The 15,651-nt window shown below is 37.1% G+C and overlaps 1 protein-coding gene across 4 annotated transcripts in view; it reads left to right on the forward strand.

The window, feature by feature from the left end:
- The window catches only part of nfixb (nuclear factor I/Xb), a 196,775-nt gene that overhangs the window by 1,475 nt on the left and 179,649 nt on the right, over positions 1-15,651 (forward strand). The window lies entirely within an intron of this gene.

The following is a 15,651-nucleotide window of genomic DNA, read 5'->3' on the forward strand; positions in this document are numbered from 1 at the left end:
AGCAGCAACCAAAAAATCCCAGATAAATTGCAATATACACACTGCAGAAATAATTGAAGTCACCAAGACAAATCCAATGAAAAGTCACCCTTTTTTATTTATCAAATGACTTGCAAAATAAATAAAAACTATAGTTGAGAAATAGAGAATTTAAGAGATAATGATTTTTATAATTAAATATTTTTTACTTCAAACTTCACTTTCATCAAAAAACAGAACCTTTTGAGCAACCAATAATGTGTATTTTTACAGTTTTGTGCGCTTGTCATGGAGAAATACCTCGTTTAGTCTCTCAATCTGAGCTGTCTCGAAGTCTAAATTTGACCCGTAGGACACTATTAATAGTTATATATGATATCCACTATCATATCATACGGTGTAAGCAGACAAGCAGTTATGTAAAGGTTGTTGACATGTCAGGTGCTTGCCTGGTGTAAGTTATCGTTGGAAACTTGGCTTAGATGTACTATTTTATACAATTATGCATATTTTCTTTATTCTCACAAAACACAAAATGTTTTTGAATTGAATTGAGTTACATTGTCTTTATTGTCATTGATATAAACATTGTACGCAACAAGATTAGACATGGCACTTCAGGGTAAACATGCAATAAAGACGAAAATACATAAGAAGAAAATATTAAAAACTTTCAGGATAAAAGGCAGACAAAATATTAACAACACAGTGCTTAGAGACCCTAAGTTATAATGATGAGTGCAATGTTTGTGAATGAAAAGGAATCGTGCATTGTAATTTTATAAGAGTGCAATGAAAACAAGTGCAATGGCATTTAGCAGCAACAAAATAAATAGAAAAAGAGAAATGAAGTTGAAAAATATGTTTTCACAGTTTTTAGTCCTTATTGCGTCAATTCTACATACAATTCATCCGAGTTGGCAATAGGGCTGCAACAACAAATCGACTAGAAATCCACTAAAATTGATTATTAAAAACATTGGCAACAAACTAGATCTTCGGTTTGTTGTGGTTTACTTCCAGTTTGATCCGACAAAGGACTTCTTGAAACAACCTCATTTTACAAAAAAAGTATCTAACATTTTTTTCTAAATCTTTTTTTTTTTAATTAAACATTGCATCATTACAAACAAAATTGACATGAAACAGTCAAACACTACAAAGTTAAACATTTTCAAGGGAACAGAGAGTGCTGCAGAAATATAGAGTTGGAAAAAAATCAGAAAACAAATCCATCAAGTAAAAAGAGAAATAATAATGTCATGTTTAACTTTATTTTCATGCATATCGTATATGAATTGCACCTCGGAAATGTTTATCATATTCAAATATTTAACGCCAAAAACAAATTTATTGACAACATTTTAAAAAGTGGGTTTTCATTTTTGATATTTTTTTGACAATAAGATATAAATGAAATGTATTGCTTTTTCTTGTTTTGTTTGATAAGTACAAATGTAATGTGATCTTTGGATAACGCGGTAGGAAAAGAGTATTTTTGATATTTGCAGGTGTATAGCGTATGTTTTTATGTATTTTTGAATATTGTTATTTGACAAACACTTGCATTTTTAAAATTGCTTTACATTAAAGAATATCCGGTTGTTTCGTGCACTATTTTTCTATCCGTCCAAAACCTCAAGATTTGAATCAAGAGGAGGAAATATGAAACATGTTTTTCAACAAATCAGATTCATTGATTCATCGAAAAAAATAATCGACAGATTATGTAAATAAACGTCAGCTCCAGCCGCAATGGGCAAACATACTAATGTAAAGCCTTGCCACAAACAGTCAGAAGTGAAAAAGAAGTAAAATAAATGAAAACTTAAAATTTTAAAAAATGCTGTTTACAGAAGAGCTGTGATATGGAACTCACTCGTTGACCCTCACTTGTTCTACTTTTTCCTGTGTTGAACTTGAGCCAGTAGTCAGGGGGGAAACTCCCAAATAAAACATCAAGTTCTAAAAAGGCGTCTCATTTGAAGAACAAAATGGGGGGTTATTAGAATGAATAGTTATTTAATTACAAGAATAAGAGTTAATGTGGCAGGGTTTCAAAAAATCCTCAGTGAAAAGGATACAGAATTCAGAACATGTGTCAGGTGGGATTTCTCCAGCTATAGCAACTCGCCTGGGGGCGGAACAGCAAAGTTCCCAGCAAACAAACACAGTGATGAAGTATTTGTTGTTAAGTCAAGTTTCTCTGGAGACAAAATCTTCCACAGTGAGACGCAAACGTCATCTGGATGATTTACATCCGCCACGATGGTGACTTGTCCAAATATGCCGGGATGTTTGACCTCTCGACCGACCGGCCGCCCCTTGAAAGTGTACTGCATGAATCCAAATGTTTTTTTCAAAAATCTAACATTTGACATTCAAACCGGACGGATAAGGCCTACTTACAGATTCCGCTTGACTACCGATAGATAAAACTTAACTTGTGCGTGTTTCATGATTGCAGTTGTTCCTACAAATGGGACAACTTTAATAAAGGGTTCGTACACCCAGGGCCAAATTCAAGTATATTCTAAGGTCTTTCAAAGCCATGTTTTCAATTTCTCCAGTACCATTTAAAAGAGAAAATCCGATGTGAATCATGTATTTTGTGGAGCCACAATTAGATCTGTGATTAACATATGTGATTTTAATCTTTTTAAAGACATATTATTTTTATTTCTTGAGGAAATTGTAAATCTATTATTTTTGGAGACAAATCTCTCCCCATATGGGTGTTGGGTAAAAATGACAGTATCATGTGGCTTACATTTTCAGTTACAGGAAGTCATTCCCATTACAATTTACCATTGGGAAACGCTACCATCATTTTTTGCATTGTCCATATAAATGTCCATTATTGACATGTAATCCTTGCACTAATACACATTTCGTAGTTTTCTGCTGCTTCTCTATACTGATAGTGCAACACTTCTCTCTCTCGCTCACCCAGAACCCTCGGCCACTATTTAAATTTCTGTCTGAGTGTGTTACTGACATGTAAACTTTAAGCAACTCTTCCTACCTGTTCAGCTGCTGCATCATGCGTGCCAGGCAGAAAACAGTTAAATCTAAGGATTCAGTCCTACCCATAGTGAATAATGACATATATGAACTGGACGTGAAACGCAACACAGACTTTTTTTTCAAAAGCAATGTCAGGTGTCATTTGTATAGTAAAGTTGTTTGCTACTGTGGTAACACCACACATTTACTTAAAAATCATAGAAAAAAAACAGAGCAACAAGCCACAACCAAACATGTGAACATATTACTGATCCTGAACAAATGCCTCTAAATCTGTTGTCATTATAATGCGAGAGCCAAAGAGAGACAAATAACACTGTATTTTTATTACCGACTTTATTTTCAAAATGTTGTGCAAAGGACGGTATTTTAGTTCTCCCGTTGACTTTATTATATAGTATTTTTGTCACAGGGCTAGTTTTTATTTGGGTTGACTTACTCGGCTTTTGTTCTAAAACAGTTTAAAAAGAAATATTTCTATTTATTTATACTGTTCGAGTTTGCAATTAGATCATTTAGTTATTTAAACAAATAAACAGATTTAGTGAGTATTTGTTTTGTGTTTATCGTAATTATAAACTAACTCAAGAGGAGTGGTTCAATTACCGGTATTTAATGATCATAACATTTCCAAGCAAAGTATCGGTATTGGATCTCTATTAAACATTACCACCACTTAAAAACTTGAATTGAATAAATACCAAAATTACCCATACAGTATTTGCCTACACTTAGGTCAATTGCTATGCTAAAACCAATTTCAAATGTTTCCCAAAGAACGGGAGATAAGTAAAGACTTTTTGCCCCAGGCAAGTTTTTAAGAACAACCAAACAATTATTCTGTTTATTTATTAATTCACTGATTCCCAGGAATTCAACATTGTCATCTGCTTTTAGTTTTCTCAATCCCGCATTACCGAACTTCTCAAAGGGACCCATGTTGAAGGGTTCATTTTTTGTTCGAATTTGCACAAATTGAGACAATAGGATTGATATGAAGATTTGCTTGAGTTGAGATGGAAAATGTACGTCAAGATGAATGCTGTTACAAAACGAATGAAACAATCCCAAAACAATCCAATTTAGGTTGGACTACAAGTAAGATTTCCCAGTTTCCTGTTCCACTTGGTATACCGATTCCAATGACATAAGAACGTAGCGTTACTTTCAACCTATATTTGAATGGATAAACTGTTAAAGACAAAACGTTCAATAATTAAACTATTTTTTCCCACACAAATATTCACTCAATTGGAATTTGATGTAGACTCGATGGTTTATAAAAATATTGAACTTTGACCCATCACTTTTACTTTAACTTCAAGGCAGTCAACCCAAAATGTTGAAAGAGCCATATTGGACCCCAAAAAACCATAACATATGTTTGAAGCCACCAATAAATTAAAAGCTCTGTAAACGCGTTATAAGGAAAACAAAACATAGTGTATAAATGCTGTATATATCTAGATGTATTGGAAAATGTTACGAATGTTTCTGTTGGTTTTCTTCCTTCAAAAAACCATATCATTTTCGAGCAATAAAATTTTTTGAAAAAGCTTGGGGGGCCATTAGGGAGCGCTAAAGAGCCGCATGTGGTTTCAGAGACACTTGTAGCTGACCCTGTGCAAAGGGACAGTGAACATCACTTGATCACCAGATGTTGCTTTATTGTGAAGCGTGACCCAAGACAAGTTCCAAAAAAGCACAAGGAATAATACATATCTCAAAGACTTAAAGTGACCTTCTCGCCCCTTATTCTTATATGTTTTTGCCCACCCATTTGCTAGGTTGGCCCCTGTGTCTATCCGTAGCAGGAAGATGGCTGACAATCATGTCAGCTCCCACTATGTGAGGCACGTTCTTTGTAAAATAGAGGCAAAAGCATGTTTATGTACATTCATGTATTTCGGCTTATTATTCAGACCAACATTATATTTATTTAATGAATTAACTCTTTGTTTCCCACCGTGAGGCTCTAAATAAAATACGTTGTCCCTTTAAAACAACTAACGTGTATTGAAATCAAAGATTCTAGATCAGTGGTTCCCAAAGTGGGCGGTACCGCCCCCTTGGGGGCGGTGGAAAGATCTGGGGGGTAGGTGAGGAGGAAGAAGGCGAAAGGGGGGCGGTAGGGGGGCGGCAGTCCAAAGTTGAGGTCAGAAGTTTGAACGTAGTGCGGATGTGAAACCGCAAAGCACAGTGGTTTTTACAAGGTTTCGTAGTGAGTGATGGAGTTTTGGCCAACCACAATTGTTACTGTTCGAGCATTAAAAGTGCCGACCAATCAGAGGCAAGTTTTAAGAATAACACAAGCCAATAAACGCGATTCAAAGTTTGCAAGCGCCACACTGTGCCACACCCATTCTGTGAGTTCATTGAGTGTCATGGCGGACTCTGTAAACATAGTCCCAGAGTCAACGAACATGATGGAAATGAAGCTTGCACCGAAGAAGGGCGGTACATCACTTGTTTGGACTTATTTTGGTTTTGACGAAGCGGACGTGGAACAAAAGAAAACGCCCATTGCAGAATTTGCTTTGGCGTAGTCGCTAGATCCAGAGGGAACGCAAGTCATCTGTACCAGCACCTTAAAAATTATCACGGCATGTCCAAAAGGATTACAAGTAAAAGACAAAGAAGGTGCTTCCACAAGTGGACTGGGAGGGGAACCAATCTTCATCAAAGCACCATTTGGGGGCGCTGGTAATACACTGGGGAGCTAAAGGGTTTGGGAACCATTGCTATAGATGGTAGTTATTAGGGTTATATGTTGTAATGACAGTTGAGGAGCAAAATATGATCAATAACGCGCTACAGTGTTAGTTATCAAAAATAGTAGTTGCGTTCCGGGAACCCTTTACTTTGTATCACGGTTATCCCAATACTGATCCTAACAAAAGAAGACATTGATTTTCAGGTCCAATCAAACTTTATTTGAAAAAATACACTAGAAAAGACAAAGCATACAATATTCAAACAGAGGAAAGTTTTTGTGTTTTCCCCCTCAAATACTCACTCGTTTTGAAATGTATGTAGTCACAAGAAAAAGATGGACACCCATCACCATTCCTTAAAACAACTCACATGTGTCTTGGAATCAAAGACTGGAGTTATTGGGTATATTTGGTCCCCCTCCCTTCCAAAGGTAATTTCAATTGCAGGCTATTCCTCTTAGCTTCAATTGAAAAACCTTCATTTTAGAAACACAGTATTAAACAGCAAAGATTTGACTGCAGCTAACTAAAGTCGAGTGTTATATTCATTTCGGCCTGCCGAGTACCTCATTCACTTGCCCGTTATCACCACCTCTCATAAACCATGACAGCCTTTAATAGAGATACTGAAGTTGGCCAGGTTTCATGGCACTGGATTAATCAGAGCACATATACATATGGCCCACCCTTCTCCATCGCTCAGACTTCACACAGCAGCCCGTAAACCACCAGGGTCTTCCACGTCTCCGAGCAATCACGAAAGGCAGGTACCCTCTAAATTAGCCAAAATCCCTGCCGTCGCTCCACACAAGGAGATACGCTAGTGTAGTGCTTATCAACTGTTCTGATTTGAAGACCCACCATTCCTCTCTAATGACAAGCTGCGACCCAAATCAAGAAAAAATATCCACTTCTCCGATGTGTCGAATGAAAGGAATGTGCAGTTAAAAGCAGCGATAGTAGAATATATGATTTTCTTTTTCGAAAAACAAAATAACGAGCAAAACCCAAACAACTTCAAGTACCGTAAATACTTGCATATAAGCATACCAGCAAGCCCCTTAAGCCACATACTAAAGAAAGTTCATACAATAGCCATAGACTTCGAGAAGTTTCTACCACAGATATGAATAAAATGTGTACCTAAATGTAAGCTAAGATAATAAAGATCAATATACTGGTAAAACGGTCTGGAGAGGAATAGGTACCACCATGCTGTACTTGCCGACAACTCTAACTGTTGAGGAATTTGCAAACCGTGAACTGTGGTACTGGTATAAAAAAAAAAGCTAGAAATATAACATTTTTAAACCATTTACTGTAATTTCATATATTTCCCTCTTCACTGTTGAAGGACTACATATCATTTTAATGTGATTTTGTGTGTCTTATTTCCTTTTCCTGCCCATAATAATGGTTCCCAAGAAAGTAATTGATAAGAGGAAGGAAAAGTGGACAGCATTGACAACAACGATCGGTTCGTAGAAGGAAATGATTGCGAAATACAAAAGTTCTAAAAAGTGGAAAACAATTGTTTTCCGCTTTTCCTTCCCCTTTCAGTCTTGGGACCCATAATTGCAGGCAATAAAAGGAAATAAAACACACAATTTCACAATAAAATGAGATGTGGTCCCTCTTAAACACTGCACCAGTGCACCAGTTCACTAAACAGGAAAAAGAGATCTAGCAGGGCATTACTGTGTAATTGAGATTCCAGTTTTCTTCTTCTTATCATAATTTTATCAACCAGCTAGGGGGCCTTGGGGGTATTGCGCCCGCCCCGAGACTGGGAGGTTGTGGTTCAAGCCTCGGCCGAGTCATACCTAAGACTTAAAACATTGGTACCCGTTGCCTCCCTGCTTGCCGTTCAGCATCAGGGGTTGGAATTGGAGGGTTTGGTCACCTAATGACTCCCAACACCTCAGTTGGGTTGAGTGAGGGGGCTGGGAATCCCCTCCTCTAAATTAATCTCCCAAAAAGAGTCAGAAATGACTCTAGCCACGTCCCACTAGGGGAATATGGCTGTGGTATATATATATTATCATAATTTTGCCATGGCAAAGGCCCGCGACCCACTGAAAACGGGTACGCGACCCTCCATTTGATAAACACTGCGCTAGTGCACTCGCCTCGTCCCACTTCATTCCCCCTAATTGCGTCCTCATTCCTCACCTGCTAACAAGCTAACAAACCTGCGCAGATGTGGCAAGCACATCAAAGTAGGGGGAAGGACGAAAGGAGGACGTTGTTTGTCGAAAAAAAAGAAAGTGGAAATTGCTGTTGTGTGAGCCCGGGCCAGCGCCACCTTAGGGAAAAACGCTGAGAAAATGTGATATTTTACACCTGCATCTGACGGCTGAGGAACACAAGGCAGGGTGCAGGGAGGGAGGCGGTAATTAGAACAGTGTTAGTGTGTGTATGTGATTAAAAGGATTTCGACGATGTTTCTGGGGCTCGCCATTGGTCCTGCTTCAGCATTCAGACACGCGATGCCAGATTATTAAAAATGCTAAACCTGGTTATGAATACTTGAAAAAAAAGTGGTGAAAATTCAAACAAATATGCTAATACTGTTGCAGTGATAAATAGCTGGCAAGCTCTGTCTAATGAATAATGCTATTGGCTCTAATTCCTCATTAAGGGCCTGAAGACACACGAGTTGAGAGAAAATGCATGCATTGTCGCAGTGATTTTATTTTAAAATTAAAATGACACAGCTTTCGATTGTGACTCCTTCTCAAATGAAGTTGATTCAAATGTTGCGGTGTGTTATACAAGCAAGACTTGACAACTATCTTCAAACTTAAGTAGCGGCGAAAGTGTTAAAAGCGTTATTAGTGCCAGAAAAAGAACAACTTTCGATACTGACAGACTCTCATACGATATTTTTGTATTTTGCAATCATTTCCATCTAGGAACCGATCATTATTGTCATGGTCGTCCACTTTTCGTTCCCCTTATCATACACTTTCTTGGGTCCCATTATTATGGGCAGAAAAATAAAATAAAACCCACAAAATCCCAATAAAATGAGACGTGGTCCTCAAACATGGCACCAATTTAACAGTGTTCATTTTACCTCTGAAAAGTGATGAGTCCCGGGGACTCGCATGCTCAAAAATCTATGGGTCCCAACAGAGATCTATGGGTCCCCAAAATTTAGTGTTATCGAGGTTGAAATTGTAAATCGGTGACAAATATATAATAAAAATCTATATATTCATTCAGTTTTAATCATCAAATTATTGATTCATTTTCTGCATCAAATTATTATTGGTAATATCCAGATTAAAGGGATAACCACAAACCTGTATTTTTTTCATTTTCTCCTTTTATACTTCCTTTTTTTCTTAACTTCTTTATACATCATAATATTTCATAATATAATGCATCAAAGCAAGTGAGCCATTTGAGAGCGGGCTCTCTTGAATGAGTTGAGCCGAAAAAGCTGGTTCTCTAAAAAGAGACGAACTTTTCACCACACAATTCGAGATCGGCGGGCAGACGAAAACTCGAACCGCGAGACCAAAACAACATCTGCCGGATCTGCCTGACGAAAAGTTTGGAGTGTGGTAAATCTTTATTTAAAAAAAATGTAATCAGGTAATAATGACAATTTTGTGTCAAAAAAGTTGCGTCCCGGGGACGCACGTTGATTTGCGACTATGCGTCCCCAGCAAAAATAATACGTCTAGGACGCAGGGATGCGGGCAAACGAGAACACTGGTTTAAGCATCCACGTCTAATGAATAATGGTATTGGCTCTAAATCCTCATTAGAGGCGTAAAGACATGCCAGTACTGTGAGAAAAGACATGCATTGACGCCGTGATTTTAGTTTAAAACTGAAATTACAGAGCCGTTGATTCTGACTCCCTCCCAAATGAAGTTGATTCAAATGTCTCAATGTGGTGTAAAAGTAATTATTGTCACAGTTAAGACTTGACAAGTATTTTTGAGCGTAAGTAGCAGCGAAATTTCTTTTACAGCTGTGCCATTGACACAGTTCTCATAGACAGTGTTTAGCATGTCTCAGAAAAATTTAATTAGTTACAGTTATTAGTCACTTAATTTAAGAAGTACAGTAATTGCGTTACGACACAACAAAACAATGATGAAATTTGTTGCCAACGCTTTTAACAACTGATTTTATCAATTCGTTGTTGCAGCCCTATATAATAAATCACCAGCAGCTTTGACACACTTTTTTCCCATACAAAATGAATAGAGAAAATTTTCAATAGGAAAAATCAAAACAACTTCAGAGCAGTGACAGATCAAACTAAAGCAGTTACAGAAATGATTTACATGAACTACTTCCCCATATCCCTTAAAATAGGGACTAACAGGTTCAGAGACAGTCTCTTACCAAGTGCCATCTACACTTTAAATAAGCGTGCAAGACTGTGAAAAAAATCTTTCTTCACAGTTGCATTTAGAAAATTCATAGACGTATTTGGTCATATTGGTTGCTGCTAAATGTCATTGAACTGATGTCGTGATGCACTATTGCTATTATTAGAACTTTGACCAGTCTACAGGTGCTACCTTGTAAATATTTTTGCTAATTTATGCCGACATCCTTCGAACTAAATTTTCTCCTTCAGTCTTTATTATGTGTTTTTCCTGGAGTGACATGTCTGATCTCAAATAATATTCACTGCATTGTTATTAATGACAATGAAGACATTTCTAATTTTAATTGTGGTTTTAATGAAGAAGCAGAAGAATACCATCGTTACTCTATTGGAGACTTGAAAACCAGGCAAATATTCAACACTGGCTCGATTTCTGTTAACAGGTATCAATTAGGTGTCACCTATTTTACCACATTCCAAAATATCCTAAGCACCAAATAAAGTCTCACGGCACACTGCGGCAGACTGTCGACAACTTCTCAAAAGTGATGAATAGCACAGCTGAAATAAACTAGTATTTTCCAATGAAATTTAAAAAAAAAAATCCATTAATTTACACACACAAAAATATATTTAATTTGTTGTCTTTTAAGGCACTGTATGGGACATGAATGTCAAAACCATATACCTAAAGTTTTCTTTTCAAGGGACGCGACATCAAAAAATGATCAAATTGATCTTTATGAAATGCACAAGGTCAAAATCCAAGTATGTCCGATCATGCTCATGCACAGCTTCATGGAGACTTAATTAATCCGATTGTTATTCTTGTCAGATTTAAATAGTAATCTACAATATCTGTGTATTATTTGTTATTGCAACATCCATTGCAGCCTGGTCATCCTGGAAGTGGGATTACCTCATGTGCAGTCCCTTCTTAAGGTTTCTTCATTTTCCTCATGTTGAGGTTTTTGAGTCTTTCCTTGCTCTTATGTAGGTTTTAGATCAGGGGATGGTGTAATAATAGTCTGTGGTTTGCAATAATCTGTGGTCTGTGCAGCCCTTTGAGACTCTTTGTGATTAAGGGCGTCAAAAATAAACATGACTTGACTTAAATAGGACAAAAACAAGTAAATTTAGCAAAGATGCAAATTTTAAAAGCCACAAAAACAGTGGCTGACAAATGTCTGTAAAACATTGATGTCAGGCATACATTTAAGCGGTGTCACCAACGAGATCGTAATGTTCTTTGATGTAATTTTGAGCTGTATTGTTAAAATACTCTCAAGTAAATTTCCCTCCGCTCAAAGATGCCATTTACAGTCTGCATTCATCCATGTTTTGACGAGCAAAACCAAGCTTTGCTTTTGTGAACCAATGGTTTGTCTAGAGTAGACAAATGCCAAAGTCTGTTGCCACATCGATGAAAACCCGGACTGGTAGTCTCCTTTTTTGGCAGAATTGAGACAACAGACATTTTTGGTTACCGTTGTTACTCAAACCTTTAATTATTATAATTTTTTTTAATTGTTTTACAAAAACACTGTTATCGATAGCATCTGTTAAAGACTGTTAAGACGTATAATAATAGAAATAGAATCTGAATCACAATCTTGAACAAATATTTTCCCCTTGGATCATACTAAATCACTCATCAGCGAATGCAGGGATGAAGATTGTTGTCCATTAACTGTTAAAGTAATATTTTCAATTTCACATTAATACTAACAGAATATGCTTGTGGCAAAATGTTCAGAAGTATAATTAATGGTGAACAAAGAAACAATCTCTCTCTATCTGCTCTGTTAAAGCAAAATATTTCACTATTTCTGCACTTTTTTAAAAGATGTCAATAACATCAGACAATTCGATGTTATACATATAGCAAAAGTCGTTTTTCAGTGTTAAAACTTTTAACATAAACAGGCACTTTGAATTGCCAGTCTGCCTTCTTTGACGCTACTCTGTGATTATAAACAGAGTAAAATATATCCCTCAGCTGGACGGGACAGTTTAAGAGCTTAAAGGGAAGCACAGAGAAGTTGACGTGGGCACTATTTAGCGGGACAAATGGTTTCAAATGGTTTCCCTCCAGCATTATCCCACCAATTGATAATGACAGCAGAGGATGGATGCTGGGGCCTGGGGAAGGTTTTCATACTTGTTATTATTATTTCAATTTTAAATTTGTGTCAAAGTGTCATGCGGCTTGCGCTCGAGTAGTTCTGGTCTTGACAAACCAATGTTGATCATGACTTAATCATTCGGAATTTTGTCCCAAAGAAAGTCGATTCACGCAAAATACCCTTCCTGCATCTCAGTGACCTTAGGGTTTGGCGGCCGCTCCAGGAGCCTTGGCTGAGTCATACCTAAGACTTACAGCATTGGTAACCATTGCCTCCCTGCTTGGCGCTTGGCATTAGGGGTTGGAATTGGGAGGGTTTGGTCACCTAATGACCCGTAAAAATTGTGAAAAAGACAGAAAAAAGATGTTCTTTCTGTGTTAAAGCCAAAGGGAAAAGGCTCGAGCTCTAACCTCTCATTCAGCGAGATATGAATAGATGTTCTTTCAATCTCGGACCGCAGCTGGGTTAGCCAAGGTCTGGGACTTATTATAGTTGTGTTTTTATGTATGCGTCTGTTCACGTATTTGTTCAAGTACAACCCCATGTCATGGTATGTGCAAGCATGTGCGTTCTCATATGTAAAGGGTTAAGTGACCTAATGTTTGCTTTAATTCTCTAAACAATTGTTTATGCGGTGTGCCGGTTCAAATACAGTAGCTTAGCTTTTTAACTATCAGATATCGTTTTCCGCTTTTTAATTCATGGTTATTCCCAGTGTCTGAAACTCATGACAAAAAGTATTTGGACACCAGGGCAGACGACTCTGAAAAGTTGCCTGCCCAGCCATAAAGTTGCCTGCCCCATTTTTCACAACTTGAAACAGAATAAGACGACTAATCGCAAAAGAAAACCATTGTTGCAAAGTATTAAGGATTGATTATCAGAATATATAACAGTACAACACTTTTAAAATTAGGTTTATTATAAATCTACGTATAAAATTCATTGCATATATATATATATGTATATATATATATATATATATATATATATATATATATATATATATATATATGACATCGCTGTTTTCCATCTGGCATCAGTATATACCTGTATTTACTCATCTTCATTCATGCAATGTTTGCGTTGCGTCGTCTGCTACGAGCCATGTGAGCTCCTCTTTCCACAATGCTTTAATGTACATTTACGTTTTGTAGCGTCATAAATTTTGTTAGCTTCTTCTGAGGCTGAGGTTTTGGCTTGATATCCATTTTTCTTGTGTTCTCTGTGCGTCTACTTTGGAAGATGATATGCAAATGCACGACCTTATAACACTCGTGAATGTCTGGAATCACAAATTCATTCGATGCAAGCTTATGATTGGCTGCCGAGTATGCAAACCGCCAGACGAACTTACGAAATTTCCAAACCGAGCAAAGATTACGAAATCAGAATCAACCAAACGTTTGATTTGAAAAAAAAAAAAAAAAAAGGTGTCGGCCCCCGGGCGGAGACGTTTTGTAAGTTGTATGCCCGACGTAATAAAAGATGCACGCCCCGGGCAGACGTTATTTCAAACACTGTTATTGCTTATGATATGTTGCAAGATCGCAACGTGAATGTTGGATGAAGTAAGATATTTGCCTCTTTGTTTTGTCCCATCACTCTATTTTAACTTATGAGGAATGGCTTTTTTTTCTCAGCGTGTTCAGTGGTTCCAGGAGGCAGGTTTTCAAAATAGAGGCTGAAAACAGATGAGCGGTTCCTTCATAAATTCTGTTACAGAATATATTCTGGGCATAAATGAACTAACTAATAGAGGTTGCAATTCACTTCTGCAACGCCTGGCATGTTTTACCATCATTTTTCTACAAAAAGAGCAATCCAAAAGCAAATGGAAAATATATTATAAGTCACACATAGAAGTTAAAGGAACACGATCCTACTGATGATGGCCTCGTTCTGTTTGAGGAAATCTTACTCAAGCCGCTTAACCCTTAATGAGGAAATCATTCATGTTTTGTTAAAACGGACGAAAGCTGGACTTTACTTCATGTGATCTTCTCAAGAATGTACTTGTTTAGACATCCTCTGGTGAACTGAAATAGATATTTCATGTCTGTCACACTAAAAGAAGTAATGTGATATTAAAAAATACATCACAATTGATGTAAAATAAGTACGACAAAATAAATGAAAACGGTATAAAAGAAAAAAGTACATTATCATGAATACATACAGGCAATATTAGGATATAACTTAAAGATAAAGTGTTACTTTATTTTTTAAAACTGAAGGTTGTTAAAAAAAATAGTTTAAAAGTTTTACATTTTAATACAATGCTTGAGGGTCGTGTCCCCATGGATACAAATAACATTTTTTTTGTTCTGCTAGCCGTTTGGTAGATGATGTGAGACGAAACACATTTACCCTATAAATGGTAAATTTGTTCCAAATTGTCCAAAAGACGAATATATTTTTACTTTAATTAAATCATTGTGATTATTTGATCATTTTTAAAGAAGATAAAAGTTGATCACTTACTGTTGTGGCTGCTGTGCGAATAGGAAGAGAAATAGCAGTTTTGACTGAGGGGGGAAAACAGGGAGTAGTATCCAAAGGATTGATAACCTCTTTACTTGAATTATAAAAGTTGACCTTTTTTTAATGACTGACAAGCCTTTCTGCATGTAAAGATGTGAAAAACACCAATGAAAACCCGTCTCCCAATGGTAGAAAAAAACTCCACTCATTAAAAAGAAAACAATTTTGATTTTAACAAGAAGCAAAAATACATTAATTATCACATAGATAGTATTTTTTACACACTCTTAGGTCAATACTTTTTGTCTTATTTTACATACATGAGGGTAACTCTCATGAACTGGAACAGGAGGAGAACCCAAATGTGTGACGTTTCTCACACAAGCCTTTTATTCTACGGGAAATGGGGAGTCATGCACGTTAGGCAGCAGTCTGGCGTGGAATGACAGGAACCCAGAGGCCGACGAGATTGATACCAATTGCCCGAGCAGATATCGGACGGATGGGGTCTATACCGGACAGGACAGGACAGACAGGATTTATATCAAAACAGGATATCGAAATTAAACAGGACAAACTAGACGGAAACGAAAACTGGAGATAATAATAAACAGGACAAAAATAGACGGGAACGATACCGGACAGGAAACGCAGGCAGGAAACCGGAGAGAATAAAAACCCACGTCTTGAGGGGCAGTGGTTCGTTGACGGACTGACTAAGGGTGAGTGAGCGCGCTGAGCTTAAATAGAAGGGAAGCCAATCCGTCTAAAGGGAGCTGAGAAGAGTGTCCGACATCTTGCTGATACGGGTCGTCGCAAAAACTTTAAACTTTGTGAAAGGCTATGCAAAAAATGAGAAAAAAAAGTTGATATTTCTCCTAGTGTCTAATTAGTCAATCGTTAAATTTGGGTCGGGCTGGGCTGGGCTTCACTCTTGCTGACTTTTTTGTCTTAAAAAATCCAC

The sequence above is a fragment of the Urocampus carinirostris genome, chromosome 1 (assembly GCF_059441175.1).
Source record: "Urocampus carinirostris isolate Australia breed hairy pipefish chromosome 1, RoL_Ucar_1.0, whole genome shotgun sequence".
Taxonomy (NCBI): domain Eukaryota; kingdom Metazoa; phylum Chordata; class Actinopteri; order Syngnathiformes; family Syngnathidae; genus Urocampus; species Urocampus carinirostris.